General features: G+C 39.5%; 1 protein-coding gene across 1 annotated transcript in view; it reads right to left on the reverse strand.

Annotated features, from left to right (window-relative positions):
• NCOA3 (nuclear receptor coactivator 3) overlaps positions 1-22,492 on the reverse strand; it is a 107,857-nt gene extending 85,365 nt beyond the window's left edge. Inside the window, exon 1 of the mRNA XM_081097774.1 lies at positions 22,284-22,492. The gene's annotated coding sequence lies outside the window, so the exon portion shown is untranslated. The remainder of the gene's footprint in view (positions 1-22,283) is intronic.
• Positions 22,493-22,734: the final 242 nt, after the last annotated feature.

Genomic DNA, 22,734 nt, shown 5'->3' on the forward strand with positions numbered 1-22,734 from the left:
ATATCTTGCTCTCTCTCATCTTCTGGCACCCCTATAATTTTGATGTTGGTACGCTTGAAGCTGTCCCAGAGGCTCCTTACACTATCCTCGCATTTTTGGATTCTTTTTTCATTTTGCTTTTCCGGTTGGGTGTTTTTTGCTTCCTCGCATTTCAAATCATTGACTTGATTCTTGCGCTCCTCTGGTCTGCTGTCGGGAGTCTGTATAATATTCGTTATTTCAGTCCGTGTATGCTTAATTTCTAGTTGGTTCCCCAACATAACATCAAGGGTCTCATTAGTTTTCTTGTAGCTCTCATTAAGTTTATCAGCGGCTTCTAAACAGTTCTTGAGAGACCTTAAAAGTGCGGTTCTGAACTCTATATCTTCCATTGACAATTTTGTCCTGTTTCTTTGTCTCCGCATTTTGTTATGCTTTCTTGGTGCACCCCCTAGTGGTCTTTGTGCGCAGTCTTGTAGTTAAGCCTTGATTGTTGTAGCTAATGCCAGGGAGGGTTTGACCTCCAGGCCAAGTGGCTGTGAGAATCAGCTGTGTCTGCAGTGAGAGAACTTCTGTCCTCTAGGGAGGTGCTAATCTAGCCTTTGCCTGAGGCTATCTGGCAAATGCCTCTGTGCAGGGCTTGGGCGGGGCGGGTCGCACAGGATCAACAGGGTGGGCCGGAGAGAGCAGTTATGGCGGCTCTCAGTAATGTCCCCAGGGGCTCTGCCTCTCTGAGTCCCAGCAACCGCTGCAAACCTCGGAGAGAAAGCTGCACTCGCTCTGACCGAAGCCAGACAGTCCCGCTTCTTCCGTTTGAAGCTGAGTCCCTAAAGACTTGCCTGTATCTGGAGCTCAGAGTCTGCGACTCCCTCCTGATTGAAAACGCCAACCGCGCCCTCCGCACCTCAGAATTTGACTTCAGCACTGCGCCTCCTCTGAGTGTCCGTATGCGTTTCTCTTTCCTCCTAGTTGTAGGACTTCCACTCAGCCAGCATTCCTGTGGTTCTGGGTGATGTCCGTTCCGTCTTTTAGTTTCACTTTTTAAGTAGTTGTTCAAGGCAGCAAACTCCAGCGTTAACCTATGCCGCCATCTTGGTTCCTTCTATCATTAGCATATTATGCTTTGATTGGTTGAACGGCTGACCAGTCAACCACTTAGCATATTAGGCTTTTATTATATAGGATAGCCCAAGAATTCAGAAACACCAATCAGAAATAATATATGCACCACTATGTTCATAGCAGCACAATTTACAATAACTAAGATTTGGAAAGAGCCTAAGTGCCCATCAGCAGATGAGTGGATTAAAAAACTGTGGTACATCTACACAATGGAATACTACACCGCTATAAAAAAGAAGGAACTTTTACCATTTGTAACAGCATAGATGGAACTGGAGAGCATTATGCTAAGTGAAATAAGCCAGTTGGAGAAAGATAAATATCACATGATCTCACTCATTTGTGGAATATAATGAAACAACATAAACTGATGAACAAAAATAGATCCAGAGACATAGAAGCATTGAACAGACTATCAAACCTCAGAGGGAAGGCACAGGGGAGTGGTAAGAGATCAACCAAAATATTTGTATCCATGCATATGAGTATGACCAATGGACAGAGACAATAGGGGGGTTGGGGCATGTGCTGGGGTGCGGGAACAGGTAGGGAGAAGTCAATGGGGGGAAAAAGAGACATATGTAAAACTTTCAACAATAAAGAATTTTAAAAATAAAATTTAATTAATTATATGTTTTTTAAAAAATTGCAATAAAATGTGCATAAGAAAATTCACTACAGCACTCTGTTAGTATATGGCAACATTCTGAAAACAAACCATGTCCATCAATAATAAACTGGTTGCCGAAACCGGTTTGGCTCAGTGGATAGAGCGTCGGCCTGTGGACTGAAAGGTCCCGGGTTCGATTCCGGTCGAGGGCATGTGCCTTGGTTGCGGGCAGATCTCCAGTTGGAGATGTGCAGGAGGCAGCTGGTCGATGTTTCTCTCTCATCGATGTTTCTAACTGTCTGTCCCTCTACCTTCCTCTCTGTAAAAAATCAATAAAATATATTAAAAATAATAATAATAATAATAAACTGGTTAAGTAAATTATGGAACATTAATAAAATGATAATCTGCTTTTAAAAAAAGAATTAGATCTGTATGTATTTATATAGAACCATTTTCAAAATATATTGTTAGATGTAACCAGGTGCAAAACAATGTTTTTAATATGCTACAATTTGTACTTATAAAAAAGGAAGGAGATATGGAATATAAAGATTATAAAGACATATAGATATGTTTGTAAATACACACAAAAAAAAAGGTAACAGTGACTACCTCTGAGGAAGGAACTAGGAAACAAAAGAAAGGGGGAGGGAAACCTCACTTCATAGCGTTTTGTAGAATTTGAATTTTTGTTAGCCATGTACACCTATTGTCCTTTTTTTTAATAAGAAAAATGTTAAAAAATAGGGAAAGAACCTTTGATATGATCCAACTCACATGTCTCCAGAGATTAAATAAAATGCCCAAGATTATCCAACAAGGTCCAAATGCAGTTCTCTTGCTTTCCAGGCCTTACTATTTTGCTTTTGACTTGCCTGTAACACAAGTAACACACCTTATAACCCAATGCTGAATTCCAAGGGTCTGGGTTCAGAAATGTAGCCTGAACCACTGCCACAGTCATATCCTTCTGTAACATAGTGGAATGACTATTCTTTGTTAGCTATGCATCTTTAACTGAGGCCCTAGTTCAAAATACAGAAAACATTAGTAACATAAAGGGGGTTAATGCTTGCTTCCAACCTTCAAAGTTCATCATGAACTTTAAGAGCCACAGAAAGTAACTTTGGCAATGGTTCAGAAAGTGCAACTGATTTGTAAATGTGGCAAGAGTGGCAAGGCATTTAGAAAGAAGTTCCTCCTCCTTTTTCACGCAAAGGCTTTTCTTCTAAAAGTGAGTACTTTTCCCCACCTACTTGGTATTACATGATTTCTTCTACTTTTCTATGGTAGGTAGTTTCTCTGCTCTCATACAGACAGAAAAACATTTTAATGGACTAAAGTTCTGCACGTTTAACAGTTTGCAGTTCCATTTGTAACAAACATTAATAAGATTTTAGAGTTAAGTAAATAATCTCACTAACTGAAATTCTCTCTCCAGAATTCATTTAAATCCTTCCCTGGATTACTCCAGTCTCAAGCAATCTCTCCTTCCTCTGAACTCCAAAAGTAATTATTTGTACAATTTATTTCGCAATTAATCCTGCATTGCCTTGTTAAACCTCTTTCATTACTCTCTGAAATGTTATTTAAATCTTCTCTAGTTATCTAACTTGCATGTTTATTTCTCATCGCCCAATAGACTATAAATTCCTTGAGAGAAAGAGATAAGCCCTATATAGTTTTGTACACACATGAAAACACAGAGTAGCTAACATAGGAAATACAAAGAAGAAGAAAAAAAGCTACATTAAGAAAACATTACAGCCATGCCAACTAAGAATCTTCAAGCCAGAGTTGACAGACCAATGTACTATTTTGTTTTCCTGACTCCTGTGCATTATGAGATGGCTTGAAATCTGAGGCTTCAATTTGGATCCTCTATCTTGAGAGTCTATGAACTTAGCCCAAAACTTTAATTTTCTTCATCTCTAAAATAAGAATAATACCTATGGAAGACTCTATAATCAGCAAGTGAGAGTTATGTAAAACTACTTGTGTTCCTTATTTTAAAGGTTCTTAGTTTTTCATGTTCTTACATCCTTGAAATCAGAATGGGTCATGTTACTGACAATACCCCATAGTTTAATTGGCAGTTTTACTTTTTTTCCCCTAGTGGTACATAAAATAATGCATTGCATAACTGATGGCACCTTAAGCTTGATTAAATTAGGTAACAGCATCCTCAATAAATGCCAGCTTCATCTCCTCCTTCCTTCCTCGCACCCACTCATACACATCATATGGATAGGAAACAACCCAGCAGTAAAATGAAAATACCACCAAATCCATTAAAAGTATTTAGCACTCTGACCTATAGTATATGCTCAATATATAGGAATTGTTGCTACTGCTCCTCTAAATTCATTCAACAAATACTTGAAGTACCCACCATGTGCCTGCCATCATTCACTAAAGATATTGCAGTAAACAAAATAACTTCCAGCCCTCACAGAGCTTACATACTATTAGCACATACATTTCCCATGGCACAAGAAAGGAAAAGTCAAAAATCAAAACTGAGTCAACAGATTGTCCCAAAGGTTTTGAAAAAGCTGAGCCACCCAAGAAAGATACTGAAACCCAACAATACCTAGCCAACACCACCTAGATTTTCAATCTTACCACATGTAAAGTGAAATACTGGGAACAAAGCAGGGCATCCAGGCTTTTTTGTTCTAAGTAAAGGTTTGGGGAAAAGCAGAACAGCCGGAATAGATGCTGAAAGTTTTTTAAAAAGAAAAAGAAAGGGGGTATATATCATCATCTCTAGTTTCTCAAAATAAAACAGATTCATTTGAAAAAGAGGATTAATAATTTTGGTTTAAAATTGGATTAATAATTATGAAACAACTTACGAGACAGAGCAAATTATATTTTTTAAAATGATCTTATATGTGTCAGCAAATCATTTTTCCAAGCAAATTATGTTTCTAAAAATCATCTAATATATATGTCCACAAATCATTTTTCCAAAGCTTGCAGTTAAAGATTTGTGGTTAATTGTAGGTGAAAATTTGAACATCAGCCTCTCTCAAACAGAATGTTAAAGCTTAAGTTCACCACTACTCTCCAACCAAAATAAATTACGTGTTTTCTGTTTCTAATGACATGCCTAAAAATGACATTGTGAGTTACTACCGTATTCTCAGACCCCAAATATTTGTATTAAATCAACTAAAGGTCATCTAAATAGGACATTTTAATCCCCTTGGTTTTTATAAGTAAGCATTTATTGAACTAATTATCATTAAAATGTGTATGAGTTACATTCTATCATCTTTCTAAAGAAAAGTATTCCATTACCAAATAGAAATGATGATCACAGGTAAAACTAAGCTGATGGCCACAACTCACATAAACAATTTAAGTCAAATGGACTGCCTTTACCAACTTTCCCATCCTCCCTGTCTAGAAGATTTAACCCGTTTCAAACAAGGGAAATTTAAGAGAACTCAGTTACAGATAGATAGCACATCCCCTAGTCCAGATAGCATCTAATAAGTGAGGACCATTTGAAGAACTTATTCTTTTCTTAAAATAGAACAATGTTTCTATGTGAAACTTCCTTGAAGATACTGAGTGCGTTCTGAAATCCGGGATGTATTATAGAAATTATTTTAAAAGTAGAAAGATTAAGAACTAAAGAGGTAAAATAAAGCAAAGCTAAAAGATGAGGAAATCAAGTGCTCCTATACAAGATAGTAAAAGTGTAAGTAGCACAGAGATTTTTTAAAAGAATATTGATGTTGAATAAGGCTCCAAGGAAATATAATGAAAATAAAAGCAAAGCCGAAACCGGTTTGGCTCGGTGGATAGAGCGTCGGCTTGCGGACTGAAGGGTCCCAGGTTCGATTCCGGTCAAGGGCATGTACCTGGGTTGCGGGCACATCCCCAGTAGGAGGTGTGCAGGAGGCAGCTGATCGATGTTCCTCTCTCATCGATGTTTCTAACTCTCTGTCTCTCTCCCTTCCTCTCTGTGAAAAATCAATAAAACATGTTTAAAAAAAAAAAAAAGCAAAGGGGACCAGGGGGGGCGGGGGGGGGGGGCCTGCACATAAGCACACTTCACATCAGCAAGTATCAACAGCTAGGAATAAGTCTAGAAAACTATTTTAAAAAATAAGAACCCAAAGCACAACAACATAACATAATGTAACATCAATGAATAAAGAGGTAAATAACCTCTACAACCTTTAGAATGTCAAAAGCATTCTAAAATCATAATGCAGCTCGGCCAGGTGGCTCAGTTGATTAGAACATCGTCCCATACACCAAAAAGGTTGCAAGTTCGATTTCTGGTTAGGGCACATACATACCCTAGAGATTATGGGTGCCAACCCCAGTAGGGGCACATATGGGAGGCAACAGATGGAGAGTGTCGGTCTGCAAACCAAAGGGTCACAGGTTTGATCCCCAGTTAAGGGCACATACCTGGATTGCAGACTCAATCCCCAGCCCTGATCAGGGCGCAGGGCACATGTGGGAGGCAGCCGATCATGTGTTTCTCATCACGTGTCTCTCTCACCTCTCTCTCTGTCTCTCTCTCTCTGTCTCTCTCTCTCTCTCTCTCTCTCTCTCTCCCTCCCTCCCTCCCTCCCTCCCTCCCTCCTGCCTCCCGTTCCTGCCTTCCCTTTCATTCTCTCTCTGGAAAAAAAATAATAATGGAGAAAAAATATATGACCTTGGATGAGGATTATGTACCCAATCAGGGTACATACAAGCAGCAGCCAATGAATGCATAAATAAGTGGAACAAATTGATGTCTCTCTCTCCTTCCCCCTTTCGAAAAATCAGTAAATAAAAAATAAGTCCTCATAGTACTGCAGAATTCAAGATAATACATAACATTTCGTGGTTTTTTTAGACTCAAAATAACTGAGAAAAATAACTATCCAAAACAACTGATCCAAAAAATGTCAGTAAGCCAAAGTAAAGCTAGAGCAGGCATTTAATACTTTAAGGTTTTCTCGTATCTTGTCCTCAAGCCAGAGGAGTACACAATTAAACTTTCACTGAATACCCAAAATGTATTTAGAAAGTTATCAGTACTTGAGCAGATAAATTAATCCAGCATGATCTAGTAAAGGGATGCTCACTAGCTAGTTAAGACTAATATTAGTGAAACGATCTGTTATATATAGCATCTTGTGGTGGGTACCATGTGCCAAGCTGGGCAAAACAGACTAGAAGTTTGGTGAAAGAAACAATCACAAGTTCAAATGAACAGGAAACACACATAAAAGACAGAGCCAGAATTAAATCTTGGATGGATAGTTCAACAAAAAAGAAAAATTAGCCGAAACCGGTTTGGCTCAGTGGATAGAGCATCAGCCTGCGGACTGAAGGGTCCCAGGTTCAATTCCGGTCAAGGGCATGTACCTGGGTTGCAGGCACATCCCCAGTAGATGTGCAGGAGGCAGCTGATCGATGTTTCTCTCTCACCCATGTTTCTAACTCTCTATCTCTCTCCCTTCCTCTCTGTAAAAAATCAATAAAATATATTAAAAAAAAAAAAGGAAAATTAAACCAAAGGTTCCTAGTTACTCAAGCCAAAAAACGTTTGAGTCACCGCTGATTCTTCCCTCCTCTTGCCCCACCCACCCCACACAACCCAACCTCACTGAATCCACCACAAAATTCTGTTGGCTCTATATTTAAAATGTATATAGAATCTGACCACTTCTTATCATCTCTGCTGCCACTGTGGTCTAAGGTAACATTGTCTCATACCTAGATTACTGTAACAGCCTTTAAAAGGTCTATCTGCTTCTCGCCCTCTTCTGAGCTACTTTTCACAAAGCAAATGGAAGGATCTCTGTAAAGCCTGTCAGTGTATTTGCTGTGTGTCAAAACCCTACAATGCAGGAGGGGTGTGTTGCCGGGGGTGGGGGGCGGGGGAGGTGTTTGTATACAAACACAAAGGAAAACAAGTGGGAAGATACGTACACACAAAATCTTCAATAATGGATGATGAGATTACTGATCATCTTTATTTGTTCATTGATTTTTTATATATATTTTATTGATTTCAGAGAAGAAGGGAGCGAGAGCTAGAAACATCAATGATGAGAGAGAATCATTGAATCGAAGCCAGGACCCACAGGCCGACGCTTTATCCACTGATCCAAACCTGCTAGCGCTGTTCATTAATTTCTTTATTTTCTCCTTTGTGCCTTTCTGTATTTTTCAAGTCAACATGAATTAAATGCTTTTATAATAAAATGAAATATGACTTTAATTGAAGGGGGAGAAAATCAATTATAACATGTTTTTGGAATAACCAAAAATTAAAAACCTACAGTAGTTCGCCATTTTGCTCAAAGTAAAAGCTGAAAACATTGCAATTCCCTACAAGGCTCCACTGTTGCCTCTCAGACTTCTTCTCTCACTACTTAATCCTCTGTTCACTGTGCTCCATGACACTGGCCACCTTCCTGTTCCTTCAAGAACACCAAGAATGCTCCTTCCAAAGGGCCTTTGCACAGACTGTTCCCTCTGCACAGACTGTTCCTCACCCTCCAATGTTCACAAGGCTTATTTCCTGGACTCTGCTCAAATGTGATTTTCTCAGAGAAGGTTACCATGACTACCCATCTAAAATGTGTAACTCCAGCCCAACTGGCACAGCTCAGTGGTTGAGCATCAACCTATGAACCAGGAGGTCATGGTTCGATTTCCAGGTTGGGGCACATCCCGGGTTACAGGCTCAATCCTCAATGTGGGTGCACAGAAGGCAGCTGATCAATCATAATTGATGTTTCTATCTATCTCTCTTCCTCTCCCTTCCTCTCTGATATCAGTAAATAAATAAATAAATAAATAAATAAATAAAAAATAAATAAATAAATAAATTTAAGAAGTGAACTCCACAACACATACATACACACCAATTTCCAGTCTCCTTATCCTGACACATAGATTCAATAAATCTCTATAGAATAAATGAAAACATGGAAATAAAAATGAAGTTGAAGGATTTGAAAGGTGTGAGGATGTATGTGTTTGAGGGTTCAAAGACTAAAGAAAATTGATCTGCCAAGAGCAGAAAACACTTGGAGCAAAGAAACCTTCCAAAAGTAAAGATGAGGTTTCACAGTGATCAACTAGAGAAAGTGAGAGACTTAAAAGAAAATTTAGGCCGAGTGAAAGGGATAAAACAGCTGGAGGTAGAGGAGGGCTGAGAAGAGGAAGTACATAACGAGGACAGGAGAAGAGTTATATCTTACAGGAAAGGTCAAGAGGAAGGATGAGGCTGCACAAGGGAAGAGCTGATCACAGGGAAGGGGTGGAGGCCATTGTTATGTCACAATGCCGTTCTTATTCAAAGAGAATACCTAACAGTTCTGGAAAAGATATACTTATGCACTAATATGCCTTTATTTCCAAAATGTAAATGACTTACAAGTGTTAAAACATACAAAGTTACATATGCATATCTGTTGTATCCCTATGAAGACTCAAATTTATCACTGCAGAAATGCATGAGTTTAAAAGGTTAATTCATAAAATCTGAACTTCTCAATCTCATTCCTTAATATCACTGTTAGGTTTTGGCCATGAAAGAGATGAAACAATGTAGAAGTGAGTGGTTACAGTATATTTATAAACTACTTTTGATTTTTCTACTCAGCCAGTTTACATAACTGGCAACCTGGACTTCCATTATTAGAAAAACAGTATAATACTGTTTGCCTTTAAATTTGAAACAGCCAAACAAAAATACAACTATAGGTTTTAATATAGTCTGCTAACCCTTTGAAAGATTAATACAAACCTGAAATAGAGGCTAAAATTTTTCTTAAATCACACCAAATACTGAGTTTGTGCAAATCTTTTTAAAACTTTGTTTTAATTTTCTGAGCATTCTTCAAGGTAGTATAAAATCCTATAAAATAAAAATGTATTTATACAGTACTGTCACTAAAAGAATTTGTGTCTATATTCTCAGATGCATAACAACTCTACTGAAATTAAAAAACCAAACTTCATTTGAAACAGAAATTTTAGAATCAGTAGTCTCTTAAGTAATTTTGCAAGTTCAGTGTTATGGCTACACTTCAGGCAAAAACAAACATATAGTACCTTAAATGTGCGAACTGCTCACTAAAAGTTAGCCAGCTGCCATTTTATCATTGATAGGGTAGCTTCAAATTCCACTCTGACTCCAACTGCAGTTGCACTGCACTCGGCAGAATAAGCATGCCTGCATGTTATTATGGGAAATAGTGGAAAATTTCACAGGCTGACATCCAGAATGTCTGCGGTTCTTTTTCATATTTCTTTCTTCCTGCAAAGCAGTTATTAGACCAGTAGTTGGATTTTTTTTAAGCTGGAAATTTCCACTGATTTTTTAAACTAGCCTTCTTAAATGTAAATTGCAAAAATGTTCCAAAATTCCAGTATGACAGAAAGAATAATTCAGACAAAACAGAATGAAAATATATATCTTCAAATCAGGTGAATGGACTGGTAAGTAAATTGAGATGATTATCACTTTTATTGAGCAAGAAAAAAGTGTCCTGAGAGATACTTAGGTAATTTAAAGTTACAATCATTTAATATAAATACTAAATGTGATAAATAGCACAATTGTCAAAATAGCACAAATGTGGAGGCATTAAAAAGCTAATACAGCCCTAACTGGTTTGGCTCAGTGGATAGAGCGTCGGCCTGTGGACTGAAAGGTCCCAAGTTCGATTCCGGTCAAGGGCATGTACCTTGGTTGCGGGCACATCCCCAGTAGGGGGTGTGCAGGAGGCAGCTGGTCAATGTTTCTCTCTCATCGATGTTTCTAACTCTCTATCCCTCTCCCTTCCTCTCTGTAAAAAATCAATAAAATATATATTTTTTTTATTGCTTAAAGTATTACAAAGGATATTACATATGTGTCCATTTTATCCCCCCGCCCTAGACAGTCCCCTAGCCTCCCCTATCCCCCAATGTCTTATGTCCACTGGTTATGCTTATATGCATGCATGCAAGTCCTTTAGTTGATCTCTTACCCCCCTACCTCCTGCCCCCCAACCCTCCCTGGCCTTCCCGCTGCAGTTTGACAATCTGTTTGAGGCAGCTCTGCCTCTGTATCTATTATTGTTCAAAAGTTTATAATGGTCTCTATTATCCATGAATGAGTAAGATCATGTGGTATTTTTCCTTCATTGACTGGCTTATTTCACTTAGCATAATGCTCTCCAGTTCCATCCATGCCGTTGCAAATGGTAAGAGTTCCTTCCTTTTTAGAGCAGCATAGTATTCCATCATGTAGATGTACCACAGTTTTCTAATCCATTCATCTACTGATGGGCACTTAGGCTGTTTCCAGATCTTAGCTATGGTGAATTGTGCTGCTATGAACATATGGGTGCATATATCCTTTCTGATTGGTGTTTCTGGTTTCTTGGGATATATTCCTAGAAGTGGGATCACAGGGTCAAATGGGAGTTCCATTTGAAGTTTTTTGAGGAAACTCCATACTGTCTTCCATAGTGGCTGCACCAGTCTGCAAAAGCTAATACAACTCAGTAGGACAGATGACAGTTTATGAAAAGAAATTTTAAGATTTTTTTTTATTGATTTTTAGAGAAAGGAAGGGAGAGGGAGAGAGAAACATCCATGTGAGAGCAAAACATCAATCGGATGCCTCCTGCATACCCTACAAGGATGTAGCCGGAAACACGGGCACATGCCCTGATAGGGGAATTGAACTGGCAACCTTTTGGTGCATGGGACAATGCCCAACCAACTGAGCCACACCAGCAAGAGAAATAAGGAATATGTCTACACAAAGGCTTGTGCACAAATGTCACAGAAGTTCTATTTTTGATAACCAAAAACAGGACACAACCCAAATGTTCATCAACAGGTGAATGGATAAATTGTGATATAACCATATACAGTGGGGCCTTGACTTACGAGTGTCCCAAATAACGAGTTTTTTGAGATACCAGCTGTCTCTCGGCCCATTTTTTGCATTGAGTTGACAGAGTAATTTGAGTGAACGAGCTCCTTAACGAGCTCCTTAACGAGCTCGGTCTTGGAATGAATTAAACTTGTAAGTCAAGGCCCCACTGTACTGCAACCAATATTCCTTAAGCAATAAAAAGAAACTATCGTTCTATGCAACATAGATGAATCTCAAAATAACTGTACTAAGTGAAAAAAGCCAGTCCTCCTCAAAAGTACATATTGTTAATTCCATTTATATATAATTCTCAATTAATACCAACTAATCTTTAATGACACAAGGCAGAACAGTAATTACCTGAAGATGAGGGTGAGATGGATTACAAAATAATGTAAGGAACTTTTGGAGGTAATAGCTATTCCTATTATTGTAACTGTGGTGATGGATTCACAGGTAGACATATATGTAAAAACTCAAACTGTACAACTTAAACATATACAATCAGATGTCAATTATACCTAGAAAAAGTTGAAAAAAAGGAAGAAAGCCAATTATAGTGACAGAAAGCAGATCAGTGGTTGACTGAATACAAAACCCAGAAGGAGAATGAATGCAAATAGGCAATGTGCTGTATATCTTGACTGTGGCAGTGGTAACTCATCTGTTTACATTTGTCAACTCCAACTGCACACTTAAAATGACTAGATTTTATAGTAAGTATATCATACCTCAGTAAAGCAGATTTCAAAAAATACAAAAAAGCATATCCAAATGTGAGATAGGTACATTTTAAACACACTCAAAGGAATATATATAGTCACAACATATATAGTCTACCACCTCATGAACCTATGCTACTAGTTTTATGTCCTAATTGGTATTTTCATATTCTAACTGGTATTTTTATTTTATATTTTTTTAGCTTTTATATTTTATATTTATTTTAATGTTAAAAAAGAAATCATTGCCCTAACCGGTTTGGCTCAGTGGATAGAGCATCGGCCTGTGGACTGAAAGGTCCCAGGTTCGATTCCGGTCAAGGGCATGTACCTTGGTTGCAGGCACATACCCAGTAGGGAGTGTGCAGGAGGCAGCTGATCGATGTTTCTCTCTCATAGATGTTCCTAACTCTCTATCCCTCTCCCTTCCTCGCTGTAAAAAATCAATAAAATATATTTTTTTTAGAAAAGAAATCATAAAAGCACTAGAAGAAATATATGAAAGAGCTTTTACATGTATCAAATTAAAATTTTTTATTACCATAATGTTACTCAGAGATGAGGGTAACAGGCACTGCCATACTTTGCTGGTGGAGTTGTTAATTAATATAATCTCTATAGCGAGTGAGCTGCAATACCTACAAAATTTTTATTTTCAATCCTCACCCAAGGACACGTTTTTACTGATTTTTAGAGAGAGAGGAAGGAAGGAAGAGAAAGGGAGTGGAAGGGAGAAGGAGAGAGGAGGAGAAAGGGAAAGAAACATCAGTTGCTCCCTCCACCCTCCTCCCTCCTCCACCCCCTACAAACACACCCCAACTGGGGATTGATTAAGCCTGCAACCTTTGGTGTATGTGATGATGCTCCAACCAACTGAGCCACCTGGCCAGGGCTGTACAAAATTTTTAAATTCATAATCTTTAACCTAGCTTCCAGAAATTATTTACTTTTTAACAAAACATGGGAACAAAGAAATATATATAAGGATATTCACTTATAGCTTTGTTTGCAATAATATGGTACTGAATAAATTATAATATAGCCATACAATGGAGTACTGTGTAACCATTAGAAAGAACTTAGTAGCTATAAAAACAGATAGGAGACCTCTCCAAGATCATTTAAAAAGTATATATAGTCCGGCCCTGGTGACTTGGTTGGTAGGAGCGTCATCTGGTACACAGATAGGTGGCAGTTCAATTCCAGGTCAGGACACATACCTAGGTTGCAGATTCCATTTCCCCATCCCAGTCAGGGGACTTGCAGGAAGCAACTGATCAATGTTTCTCTTTCACATCCATGTTTCTTTCTTCCTCTCTTTTTCTCTCTCCCTCCCTCTCTAAAAAAATAAATAATAATAATCAAAAATAAAGAGGGAGGGAGAGAGAATAGGAACAAAAGAAACTGAAGAGACATAATCATATGTAAAAAATATCCTGAGACCTGAGGTATCAGGAGCCTCACTTTTTCAGTGTATCTTTTTGTACTACTTTTACTCTACCACGTTTATGCCTTCTTTTCCATTTAAAAAACATTAATTTATCATTTTCTCACATAACTAAGTACTATAAAATAAAAGATATGGGAAAGAGATTAAAAGCAGCAATTAATTCCCTTTAGATCTATTCCTTCTCCATTAAGTTTTCCTTAACAATCCCAGTTGAAAATGATCTTTTATTCCTCTGAACTTCCAAACCACTTATGTATGTTGCTGCAACAAGTATGTTTTTTCAATTATACTTATTTCTCAACTAGATAATCAGCTCCTGGATCACAGAGATTTTAATGCCCACAATACTTAGCACAATTCCTTGAAGAACAGTGGTAATGAATAAAAACATTTGTTCAGTCTTACAGCAATTGGGAAATAGGAATGTATTCTAAGGCCCAAACATGATTTATCTGGGACGGCTCTATGAGGGAGACATGGCTCTATGAGCAAATCCTTAGGACTATAATTTTATCTAAATTTCCAGGTAGAAAAATTAACTTCAGAGTTGAACTCTAGAAACTTTCACATCCAAACACCAAGGATTTTGGTGTACCTAAAATGAATGTAATTCAAAAAATACAGAATTTTAAAAACTTATAAAAAGAATGTCCCTACCATAAAGAATAGACAATTTGAACCTGCCCTACCAATCAATAAATACTGACTCCTATTCATATGAAGAGACAATTACAATTCATAACAGGCCACAAGAATATTTTCGGTTGTGGTCTGGGAAGTTTACTTAAATGAAACAGGATCTTAGTTGGATCTTAATGATCAGACAAGATAACAAGGGAGAAGAAGCAGAAAAAATCAGCATTACTGAAACAATGGGCAACAAAAATGGAAAAGATTGATTTCTTTTTTTAAAAAAGACTATGATAAGAGCTGAATATTAGCCGAAACCGGTTTGGCTCAGTGGATAGAGCGTCGGCCTGCGGACTGAAAGGTCCCAGGTTCGATTCCGGTCAAGGGCATGTACCTGGGTTTCGGGCATATCCCCAGTGGGAGATGTGCAGGAGGCAGCTGATCGATGTTTCTCTCTCATCGATGTTTCTAACTCTCTATCTCTCTCCCTTCCTCTCTGTAAAAAATCAATAAAATATATTTTAAAAAAAAAAAGCTGAATATTAGATGAAGGAATTTGGGTTGTACTCTAAAAATTTTTAAGCAAAAATATGTGCTCAAATGATGTTTAATAATATTAAACTGGCAGAAGTATAAAGTACTAGGAAAAAATATATTAATAGGATTCTACAAAAACAAAACCATTTTATTCAATACCATCACTCACTCAGCATTCATTGAATAGTTACATGACCAAGCCTTGAAATGTCTTACTTTCATGCTATTGCTAATGATTTCTCTCCATATTAAAATCTTACTCATTTTTCAAAGTCCCGATTACCCAGTCAGAGGTAGTCCTTTTTCTCCTCTAAATTTCTCAAGAATCTGTAATAGGCAAAACCGACTGCCTTATACTGAAGTGATGTGAGCACTTGATTGTATACACTTGGAGGTCAAAACCTTTTTAATTCTCACAGTGACTTACTCAGTAAAATCTTAATAAACATTAAGTATACATATGTATAGGGGAGTAGGCAACAGCCAAGCAGTAGCAACTTAAAGAGGATTGAAAGCTTATGGCCCCATAGCTAAGAGAATGGTGGTATAAAGACAGTTTAAAAAGTCACATGAGGGAGCTATTTTGTACTCTCAGAGGAAAAGGTGGGGAAGACTGAAGGTTATTGGTGAAAGTTCACGATTTCAGGTTTGCCTAATTTGGGATCAATACACCTAAGGCTTCCACCATTCTAGATATGGCTATGCACTTTGAAAGCAGCTTCCTGAATTCATTTTATTGATTTCTGAAATTATTTTTAAAACTCAATATAGTAATAAGTCCTGTCTTATTATATGAAGAAGATACCACTGATCCTTAAATGGATGCAACCTGTGTGAGGAGTTATTTTTCTCACTGGTGAAGTTAGATTTTCCTAGATGCAATCAAATACTTGCTCTGACAGCAAGGGAGCCAACTACCTTGGCTGGGATAAAAGTATGGTCATAAAACACAACCACCAGGCAGGTAAAAAAGGAAAGAAGTGAGTTTGGATGGAGCAGAGAGTGTATAGACTAAAAGCACAATTTAGTGAAGAGAACACTGGGTAATCCTTAAAACAGTTTCAAATAAAATTGCCAAATTTCAATCTGGAAACATAATCAAGCTGATACAGCTATTCTACAGAGTGACTTAAATTCAGTAATAATTTCACTGATGACAGCTTTACTGAGAGTAAATAAAATATTACTTCACTTTCTTAAAACAGGAGGATATTGAATCTCTCTCTCTCTCTCTCTCTCTCTCTCTCTCTCTCTTTCTCTCTCTCTTTCTCCCCCTCCCTCCCTCCCTCCTCATACCCCTCCTTCTCATGCATGCACATACACATTTGTGCAGCTCATAGGATATATACTATGGTGAAGTCAGGAACTCAAAGTCATCCTGCCCCCAAACTCATGAATCAGCACAGCAACCTGCATCTTTACATAATTATCTAGTATAAAAAGCTTAATCCACTTAATGCTTGACCAATAAAATATAAATAAAAATTCTGCACAACTAATATAAGAAACTTTGGAAGATAGCATATTCCATCCCTTTGTTTTATAAATCTAAAAAAAGACTGATTTGCACAAACCTTACAGTACAAGCTCACACATCATTCTCAACTCTTCACTTCTTAACAGATAAGTATTCTTTTCAAAATAACAAGTTAACAAATAATACTGATTGGGTAACAAAGGAGGAACATATTTAAAGGTTTTCATATGTGGATTTTTAAGTTCTATTTTAAAACAGTTCACGCTGCTCTTTCTACCAATAACAATTAACAATTAACTCTCACTTATTAAAAAATGTCAGTTTAAGACATTTAGATTATGATAAACAACATTTCCTCTAAAAGTAAAAATAATTTGGCTTTAGATTTCACTTAAACAGAAAAGCAAAGAATATTTACTCAAAAAGTCCCCCCACCACCTTTTTTTGTTGTTGTTAAAACCCTTTCTTTCCCCTCCCGAGGCTTTCTTCTCTTTTGTACTCCAGTTCTCAAATGCATAAGATGGAGGAACAATACCACAATACAACTGCAGGCTTCCTGCCTACTAGTCAGTCATTATTCTTAAGACCTGAGAACTTTCAAAACACTGCTTGGGTTGTTTGAAATTCCTTCTTTCAGATTTTCCCTCCTTCATGGAACATGTATTTAAAAGAAGGACTTCAAAATGTCTTGCTGCACCCAATCAAAACACTCTACCCAAAATAAAAATGCTAGCTTTAGATATGAAAGTGAGATGTAAATGCCTGAAATCTGGCAAAACCAATCTAAAAGTACAGAACAAAAGGAATGTATTTCTGGCCAAGCATAAAATAGTATTTTCTCATATGTATAGTAATCCTGTTCCTGAAAATTTTCATACTTATATGTAAGTATCTTAAAGACTATAATAGTACCATTACTTTTTTTTTTTAACAATACCATAGAAAGATCTCAAGGTCTCAAACTACACTGAGCTGAATAGAAAGAGCTACATTAATTATTACTCACAAAGGAAAGTTCACACTAAAATGAAGTACATTCGTTTATTTTAAAAAGTTGTCAGGGCAGAAAAAATTACCAGCAGTAGCCACCTGGAAACCTGGGGAAATTCCCATTTCCTCTGACCACACTTTGATGGTGGCAGTAGTACTTACTAATAAACTTATTTAGTTGTTAAGATAAACCAATGGAGCTAGTCCACTGGAGGGAGATGGTACATAAATTGTCTGCCCAGTTCAACATGGCTTCTTTCCTTTTTAAAGGGAAAAGCATTTAAAATGAAGGTGAAAACACATTGGCTCATGAATAACAACTTGTCAAATTGTTACAATAAATAAAAATTTCCCACATCTCTAACAAAAACAAAAAGACCAACTTATTTTAAACAGTATTCAATAAAACTCAATCCCAGTACAACAAAATAATTTAGCTACTCCCCTGGAGTTTGTTATAATGGGATTTAACCTGTACACTCAACATTCAATTAACCATGAGGCTTATCCTAATTGAGGATTATGCTGACTTCTGCAGTCTTTCCCCTCTATCCATCTACCACTCCAACTCAGCTGCCACAGCTACCAAAAGCAAAGCCCCAGGGAACAGTAGATTATCCATTACTATGTGATATCCAGGCAAATATTCCCTTTTCATCATGATGTGGATGATGATGGGTTAAATTCAGGAATCTAGTCAGCCTAGTCTCCAAAAAGTGAAGCTTCATAACCCTCAGGCCTCTAACCAAGGAAATTCAACATTTCAGAAGAATACCTTCATAGGTGAACAGCAGACGAAAAAAAGTTCCACTCTTTCCTAGAACTTAGCAATAAAAAAAATATTAACAGATAATAAAAGATAGGATACAGATGTCCCTAATGACAAATGGGGCAAAGGACAAACAGAAAAGACCAGTTCAGTTGCTCTTAGCATATTCTTTGAAATAGGTAAAACCTGTGTGCCTGTTAGGTCAGACTTCTTTCTTTTACCTCTAGGCCACAAAGTTTACTAGTTAGTTAAAATTAACCTTTATGACTGCCCCCTATAAACTGACCTAGGTCGGCAGAACCTACCTAACTGAGTTAATGCTGACAAGGTTGGGAACTGGCAGCATGTAGTCTAAGAAGATTATCCAGTTTGTGGATAAACCAGCCTCCTAGACACTGCACATCTTCCCTTCTCCTGCTGCTGTGTATCTTCTGGCCAGTTTCCTCTTCATTTAACAACTCTCCACCAGAAGGTAAAAAAAGGGGAAGGGGATTAAATTTAAGTCAACCCCATCATTTATTTGTTACGGGGCTGAAAATAAGGTTAGGCTCTGGATAAATTGCATCCTTAAACCAAAATAATCTCCCAGAAACCCTGTCAAAAAGTTAAATGGACCAAATGAATTTACCTGGCAAACATCAACAAAGTGAAGAAATAAGTCTCATTGCAATAGAGCACCTCCTCTACTTTAACTGTGAAATGTTCATTTTGTAATCCCCCCACCCCAAAAGGCACTCAGAATGGAAGAAAATGACTACATTTTACTTCAGCACTCAATCTCAATGCTGTTCTTGAGGATCTAAACCAGTGGTTCTCAACCTGTGGGTCGAGACCCCTTTGGCGATCGAATGACCCTTTCATAGGGGTCGCCTAAGACCATCCTGCATATCAGATATTTACATTACAATTCATAACAGTAGCAACATTACAGTTATGAAGTAGCAACGAAAATAATTTTATGGTTGGGTCACAACATGAGGAACTGTATTTAAAGGGCCAGAAGGTTGAGAACCACTGAACAGTCACCCATTTCTTTCACCTGAACTATGGGGAAAAAGTTAACTTCCATTTCCAACACTAATTTTCTGCTCCCAGAGCTTTAAGCACTCAATAATGCATATAGTGAATATTCTTCACTACTAAATATAATAAATTCAAACCAAGCTGGGACAGGTCCTCTCTAGCTTAATCTATGAGAAACTGCAGTACCTCTTCAATCATGATTAAAAGAGTAACAAATGTGCTAAATTGTGGTCCCTTTGCTGTGTTGGCAAATAACAACTGCAGGTTATATTCATCCCAAACTTGCAACAAATTGAAAGTTTTCAAAAGTAGTCCTACATCCTCTGGCCAAGGCTTGAAATTATACAGCTTTTAAAAATGTAAAAAAATAAAATATAAAAAAACCTAAAGCCATTTATTTTAATACCAATTAAGGATAGGATAATAGTGGGTGTTTTTGCTTTGTCTTACCCTATTGTCCAAACAAAAATAAAAATTTCTTAAATCATTCTTTTAAAAGACTTCTCAAAAACAAAGTAGTCTTCAAGTTAAAAAGTACTATTCTAAAATCATACTGCTAATGCACAAAGGACTGAAAAAAAAAATACACACACACACACACACCTATATCTTTAGTATGTCGCTGACATAGTAAGGAAGTTTATTTCAAAAGATCAGTCAAGAAGACATTAGTAACCATTTCAAGAACTATTTTTAATTTACATGTCTCCTAGGAAAGGGGTTCAGGGTCCAACTGTCAGTACACTCACTCCTTACTGAATGAATTCTAACTTATCTGCCTAGGCCCTAAGGGATAGGAGGTGATTTATAGAAACAAATCTTCTACAGAGGGGAAAATGTACAATATCCTCGCTTTCAAAATATAATTAAAATTAATATAACCCTTAATACTTTAAACTCTAATATCACTGAATTTTTTTTAATGAGTTGTTAGTGTTGGTAAATTCAAAACCACCATTCTAAAACATAAAAATATAAATCCTGTTAATTATGCTGGAGTTGTTCGCATTTTCAAAGCCCCTGTAGTTAAGGAATATTTTATGGCAGAAACATTTCCTATAACTGCTCTAGGAACATTACATCTTCCCACTTAGTCCACAATCCTCACATCCAAAATGTACTTCTATATGCCAGAAGCTGGCATATGCTTTTTTAAATGCTGATTGAACAATTAAGTCATTTCTATCAATACATAAAATAGCCCTATAATTTAGGATCACAGGCAATCTAGATTGCTGCTCATTTAAATGCAGAACCTGAAGCAACCTCCAGTGACAGGAGCGATAGTGTTCAATATCATTTTACATGTTAGAGAGGCTTCGTCTTACATACAGACAATGAACCCAGCAGGGTTCTTCATCCTCAAGCCACAGAGATTGTTATTTCTTCAAGGGTGTCGGCAGATAAGGCAACATAAACACTAAGTTCCAATGGCTATCAACATTTTTTTAAATAGTCAAAAAAAAAACGGCATTCCCACCCATTTTCCTTCCCTTCTGCTCATTTGATTTCCCTGCTTTTAGGTATTCAACAGGGGTGTGTTTCTAATGAAAACCTTAAAATAATTATCCCAAAAGCCAAGGACATTCTAAAAACCAGTAGGTGGCTGCCTCCTGGCGGGAGGGGGTGGGGGGGGGGGGGAGGTTAGAGTAGGAGAGAGACTCATTTCTGTGTTTTGTGCCTTTCCAGGTGGGTATCCTATCTGATCTAACTGATTCTAAATAAGAAAGCAATCACCAGAACTAGCAGTTCACAAACTTAAGGCTTCCCAGTTAGCATTTCAGTTTATGCGGCATTCATGAAGACCTATGATTCTCCCCCATGAACCTCTAAGCAACCTGCTGCCGCAAACCCTGGAGCCTGCTCGCAGCCAGGAGGCCAGGCGTGTCACCTCCAGCAGATGCAGCAGCCTCACTCCGCGCGACCACCTCGCTGTCGTCTCACTCCTCTCCGAGTGAAACCCTGCCGCAAGCCAGCTGGTACTCGCCTTCCTGTTTCTTTCTGGTGCAGCTTAATAACAAAAACAGCTTGGCTTTGAAGCGCTGCTCAGAAACTGCAAAAAGGAAGTCCTCCCATTCGGGGCGGGGGGGGGGGGGGGGACGGGGAGGAAAGTTTTGACTCGAAGAGAATCGCATACCTCCCGTGTCATTCCAGCGGGGAAGCCCGAACTCCCAGCTCAGGGAGACGTGGAGGCGATGCTCTCTCCCCCTGACAACTGCTCTTTTCGGTTAACTTTCCACCCCGAGTGCCCCCAAGCTGCCTGGGAAGAGACCGAGCCTCCCCACGACTCGGATGGTTTTTTAAAGACATGCGCAAGGCCAACAGTTTATTTAAATCTCTACAAACTGCATCCATGTCCATGAGAAGGGACTGGGGGGAGGAGGGAATAGCAATAATAAAGACAGCCAAGCCCGACACGCACCCCCCAACTTCCCACTTGCCGTTCCCCAGCCTTCGCACCGGAGGTAGCAAAACGCCTTTTTACTGAGAAAACTGCCGAGAACCGACCTCCCCGCGCCCCAGTGGAAATTCCGCAGATAACGCGTGTGAAATATGAAAAGCGCCGGGTGCAGGGGTCAGCAGCCACAGCGCCCGACCCCGTCCCCGGCGCGCCCGCGAGGCTGGGCGGGGGGCGGCGAGGACGGTGCGCGCCCCCGCCCCCGGCTCCCCCGAAGGGGCCACGCAGCGGGGACAAGGGGGCGCGGGCGGCTTCCAAAGCCGCCCTCAGGGGCTGGGGAGGAAAGAGGAAGATGCAACTTTCAGGACAGGAGGGGCAAAGTGGGCCCCCGCGGTGCCCCCCAAACTCCTCGGGGCGACCCCTCGCACCCCCCAGCCCGGTGCCGCCCAGCTTGGACTTCCCTACTCCGGCGGCTCCCGGGCTGCGGGGAAACGGCGCGGCCCCAACACCCCAGAACTCTCTCCGAGCGCCCCCCGCTCGGCGCGCCCCTCAGCGCCTCCGGGAGCCGAAGCCGCCGGCTCGCGCAGCAGCCCCGGGGACTCGCCCTCCTCCCTCCGCCTTGCACTCCAGCCCCTCGCCCGGCGCCGCTCCTCCTTTATCTCCACTCACCACCCGCCGCCATTTTCCTCGCAGCTCAGCTTTAAATCGGAAACTCGCTGCTCAGCCCGCAGCCGCCACAGCCGCCGCCGCCTCCTCCTCCGCCGCCACCACCGACCCAGCCGCCGCGGCTGCTGCCGTCGCTGTGGTAGAGCTGAGGAGCCAGCGGCTGGAACCTCGGCGCGGGGGCCGCCGGGATATGTAGTCCCGTGGCCACGCCCAGCACTACCGGTCCCAGGGGGCCTTGCGCGGCAGGGCTCCGGGTGTCCCTGCCCGCGGCTTCCGCGGCGCGAGGGCGTGGCCGCACGGACCCTCGGCGGGCTCTCGCTCGCCTAGCACCCGGGAGCAGCGGCGGGGTCGGGAGAAATGGAATGCAACCCTCCCCTCCCCTTAATTTTTTCATACTTGCCTTCGTCCTGTAATATACGATACTTATGGAGCATTTATTGTGGGCAAGCACTGA

This window comes from Myotis nattereri, assembly GCF_964212035.1.
Source record: "Myotis nattereri genome assembly, chromosome: 8".
Taxonomy (NCBI): Eukaryota; Metazoa; Chordata; class Mammalia; order Chiroptera; family Vespertilionidae; genus Myotis; species Myotis nattereri.